This window comes from Rhinoraja longicauda, unplaced genomic scaffold (genome assembly GCF_053455715.1).
Source record: "Rhinoraja longicauda isolate Sanriku21f unplaced genomic scaffold, sRhiLon1.1 Scf000242, whole genome shotgun sequence".
In the NCBI taxonomy this organism is placed as follows: domain Eukaryota; kingdom Metazoa; phylum Chordata; class Chondrichthyes; order Rajiformes; family Arhynchobatidae; genus Rhinoraja; species Rhinoraja longicauda.
This window is the reverse complement of record NW_027601460.1, coordinates 90,001-95,231: the sequence shown is the minus strand read 5'-3', so window position 1 is coordinate 95,231 and position 5,231 is coordinate 90,001.

Below are 5,231 nucleotides of genomic sequence, written 5' to 3'. Positions count from 1 at the left end.
CTTTTAAAGAGCAACAAAAGTTAACTAAAGAGGCAATGCGGGGAGAAAAGATGAGGTGCGAGGGTAAACTAGCCAATAATATAAAGGAGGATAGCAAAAGTTTTTTTAGGTACGTGAAGAGGAAAAAAATAGTCAAGGCAAATGTGGGTCCCTTGAAGACAGAAACGGGGGAATTTATTATGGGGAACAAAGAAATGGCAGACGAGTTAAACCGTTACTTTGGGTCTGTCTTCACTGAGGAAGATACACACAATCTCCCAAATGTTCTAGGGGCCGGAGAACCTAGGGTGATGGAGGAACTGAAGGAAATCCACATTAGGCAGGAAATGGTTTTGGGTAGACTGATGGGACTGAAGGCTGATAAATCCCCAGGGCCTGATGGTCTGCATCCCAGGGTACCTAAGGAGGTGGCTCTAGAAATAGTGGAAGCATTGGAGATCATTTTTCAATGTTCTATATAGATTCAGGATCAGTTCCTGTGGATTGGAGGATAGCAAATGTTATCCCACTTTTTAAGAAGGGAGGGAGAGAGAAAACGGGTAATTATAGACCAGTTAGTCTGACATCAGTGGTGGGGAAGATGCTGGAGTCAATTAGAAAAGACGAAATTGCTGAGCATTTGGATAGCAGTAACAGGATCATTGCGAGTCAGCATGGATTTACGAAGGGGAAATCATGCTTGACAAATCTACTGGAATGTTTTGAGGATGTAACTAGGAAAATTGACAGGGGAGAGTCAGTGGACGTGGTGTACCTCGACTTTCAGAAAGCCTTCGACAAGCTCCCACATAGGAGATTAGTGGGCAAAATTAGGGCACGTGGTATTGGGGGTAGGGTACTGACATGGATAGAAAATTGGTTGACAGACGGAAAGCAAAGAGTGGGTATAAATGGGTCCCTCTCGGAATGGCAGGCAGTGACCAGTGGGGTACCGCAAGGTTCGGTGCTGGGACCCCAGCTATTTACGATATGCATTAATGACTTAGACGGAGGGATTAAAAGTACCATTAGCAAATTTGCAGATGATACTAAGCTGGAGGGTAGTGTGAATTGTGAGGAAGATGCAATAAGGCTGCAGGATGACTTGGACAGGTTGTGTGAGTGGGCGGATACATGGCAGATGCAGTTTAATGTAGATAAGTGCGAGGTTATTCACTTTGGAAGTAAGAGTAGAAAGGCAGATTATTGTCTGAATGGTGTCAAGTTAGGAGGAGGGGGAGTTCAACGAGATCTGGATGTCCTAGTGCATCAGTCAATGAAAGGAAGCATGCAGGTACAGCAGGCAGTGAAGAAAGCCAATGGAATGTTGGCCTTCGTAACCAGAGGAGTTGAGTATAGGAGCAAAGAGGTCCTTCTACAGTTGTAGCGGGCCCTGGTGAGACCGCACCTGGAGTACTGTGTGCAGTTTTGGTCTCCAAATTTGAGGAAGGATATTCTTGCTATGGAGGGCGTGCAGCGTAGGTTCACTAGGTTAATTCCCGGAATGGCGGGACGGTCGTATGTTGAAAGGCTGGAGCGATTGGGCTTGTATACACTGGTATTTAGAAGAATGAGGGGGGATCTTATTGAAACATATACGATAATTAGGGGATTGGACACATTAGAGGCAGGAAACATGTTCCCAATGTTGGGGGAGTCCAGAACAAGGGGCCACCGTTTAAGAATAAGGGGTAGGCCATTTAGAACGGAGATGAGGAAGAACCTTTTCAGTCAGAGAGTGGTGAAGGTGTGGAATTCTCTGCCTCAGAAGGCAGTGGAGGCCAGTTCGTTGGATGCTTTCAAGAGAGAGCTGGATAGAGCTCTTAAGGATAACGGAGTGAGGGGGTATGGGGAGAAGGCAGGAACGGGGTACTGATTGAGAGTGATCAGCCATGATCGCATTGAATGGCGGTGCTGGCTCGAAGGGCTGAATGGCCGACTCCTGCACCTATTGTCTATTGTCTATTGTCTATAATCAACCACTTTATTTTGCCCGTCTTTGTGACTCCTCTTTGACACGTCGATCACCGCTGAGGCTGTTTTACCTGTTTCCCCTATGTACCGTAAGGTACACTCCTTACATTGAACTGCATACACCCCATTATTTCGCTCACGGGTTATCCTCTGTGCTATCCAGTCTCTCCTGTCACCCTGTTCTATGTTTTTGTCTATTACCCAGTGGGAGCAGGCCCCATATTGACATTAATTTGTAACCCTACTGCTCCCCTCGTCTGCTGGTTTTATCACCATCTCATGTTTATCCCTCAGCTCTGCCGTGGTCTCCCTCTCTTTTTTTCTGGTGAGGTTCGGCCTATCCTTTGTCATGGGCATATCCCAGGCTGTTTTAGTAACGTTCTTTTAAAACGTGTCGTGTTTGTTTGGCTTTACCCACGTTCCAGCATTAGAGGCCAATTTTTGCAATGTTTCCTGGGTGGGATTTGCCGGTTTTACAAATGGTGTCACTATCTCACCCTGCTTCCTGATACCCTTATGGGGTCGGCTCTGTTCTTGCAGAACCCTCGGGTGGTGCAGAGTCTGGGCCTTGTTATCAATATCTTGCCCTGCTTCCCGATACCCTTGCGGGTTCGGCTCTGTTCTTGCAGATCCCTCAGGTGGTGCAGAGTCTGGGCGGCATCGTCACCCAGCACACCGACGCCCACTGAAAATTACCCACGCACAGTGCGCGCCTGGAGCGGCAGTAGTTCAAACTACCCCTACCCCTACCCCTACCCCTACCGCTACCCCTACCCCTACCCCTACCCCTAACCCTAACCCTAACCCTAACCCTAACCCTAACCCTAACCCTAACCCTAACCCTAACCCTAACCCTAACCCTAACCCTAACCCTAACCCTAACCCTAACCCTAACCCTAACCCTAACCCTAACCCTGACCCTAATGCAGGCAGAGTTATTTATAAAGTGGCCCAGACTCTGCACCACCTGAGGGTTTTGTAACAGAACCAACCCCATAAGGGTTTCAGGAAGCAGGGCAAGATATTGATAACAAGGCGCAGACTCTGCACCACCTCAGGGTTCTGCAAGAACAGAGCCGACCCCATAAGGGCATCAGGAATCAGGGCAAGATATTGATAAAATGGCCCAGACTCTGCACCACCTGAGGGTTCTGCAAGAACAGAGCCGACCCCATAAGGGCATCAGGAAGCAGGGCAAGATATTGGTAACAAGGCCCACGGGGAAGGCGGCATACTTTGGGGTTATTTTGTAGTGAGTTTTGAAGGCATGTGCTAGTGTTACGCATACCGAGGGCGCGCAAAGTTCGGCGCGCCCGGGCCAAAACGCCTCTGCTGGCCGCGGCCGAGTCGGCCGACGGATTGCCACGGACTTGCTTGACGACCTGTCACTCTCCGTGCATCGGTTGCACGCCCGGTTCGTCCTTTCCATTTGTTTCATGATGTACACGCGGCAGGCGGAATATTTTAAAAGCACTGTTCTGTTCGAAGTGCACAATGGCCGTTGGGGCAATGCAACTGGGGGTCGGTCGACCGGCTGACGACGCCTGCCTGCCGATTTGGTTCACGATGTCCCCGCCGAAGGCGGCATACTTGAAAGTACTGCCGTTCGCGGCGCGCAATTTGCAGGGGGGAGGAATTGTTAGTGGACGTCTGTGTGCTGGGTGACGATGCTTGCCGACTTGGTTCATGCCGTCCACGCCGAAGACGGCGCCGTTTAAAGTACTGCCGCTCGAGGTGCACAATTTGCGGGGGAATTGTTATTGGGCGTCGGCGTGCTGGGTGACGATGTGGAGATGAGGAACGCCGAGCCAGATCTATCTTATTTGTTTGCTTGGGCCACTGGACTTTGCATGGGCTTTGCATCATTGTGTGCTACGTTAAATCACGGCCAATTGAGTGAGTATTTTTTATTCAACCACTCTATTTTGCCCGTCTTTGTGACTCCTCTATGACACGCCGATCACCGCTGACGTGTTAATCTGCGTGTTAGGTATCTCGGGGGTCAGTTGGACGGACAGATGTGTAAGGGTTTTGTTCGGAAGGATCGTTGAGTGTAAACGGTGAACGGGGGTTAAAGGCCCTGAGGTTTCAATCCTCTAAAGAATGTAAAAGGTCTGACGCGTTAGCTAGCAGCTAATGAGGTGAACCTAGCAGCTAATGAAGCTCTCTCTCTCTCTCACGGCCCCGGGACTCCCTCCCTCCCTCCTCCCTCTTGGAACCCTCCCTGCGTGGGGGGGGGGGGGGCACGAAGAAAAAGAGGGTATAAGAAGAATCCAGTGGAAGGAGTAGGGACTGGGGGCGAGGTCAGACAGCCTATCCGGCTAATAAAGCATCATGAGGTTAGGTATAAACTCTGATGACTGCATAAACTCGCCCCTAATGGGGGGGGGGGGGGGGGGGGGCACTCTCTCCCCCACCCCTCTCTCCCCAGTGCCACTCCCTCCGACCCCCCCCCCACTCTCTTCGTGTCGCTGGGCCCGCCCGGCACGGCCCCGAGGATCACTCCCCGCGCGGCAACGGGACACCGGGTCGCCGGGCCCGCAGGGTCGTCAGTCGGGCGGGGGGGGGAGGGTGGCCATGCCAGCAGCAGGAGAGGTTTCCAACGAACCCGCGACCGCAGCAGGACCGCCCGCGGCAGACATTTGGACCCAGCGGGTCCGTTCGGGATGGTTGCCGGGCCCGCAGCAGAGGTTTCCTTCCACCCAACGGGGGGGGGGGGGGGGGGGGGGGGGCGGGGCTGCCCATCTTCCCGCTCGAAGCAACGGCCTCACCCTAACGGCCTCACCCTAACAACCCTCACCCTGACCCTAAACCGCTCGGTTCATGACTTCTCTCCGTTTGGTTCATGAATTCGCCATTTAGTTCACGACTTCTCCTGTTGGTTCCTGACTTCTACCTCGTGGTTCGTGATTCCGGCGGGTAGGTGGGGTGCCCGGATACTCTCGGCGAAAGGTGTTCAAGTGGCAACGGCGGTCCCGTAGATAAGACGGGTTCGGATGCTCGAGCGTGTCGAGTAAGCGCCGGATCGGCGCCGGGCGCCCCCGGCCGGCTGGCTTGCCCCCCACCCCCCCCCCCCCCTGGCGGCAGAAACGTGTATCGCGCCAGTGCCGCCGCTGAGGTCGAGATTGGCCGCCTCGACCGTTCGAAGCGTCGCAATTCCGGCGGGACTTCCGAACGCTCGTACCGCCAAGTCATCCGCGACATTCGAGAATTGCACTAAGTCCGAAAGCTGGCGTCGCTTCTTTTTTGCCCGCCGCAGGTTAACGATTTGACGGCGG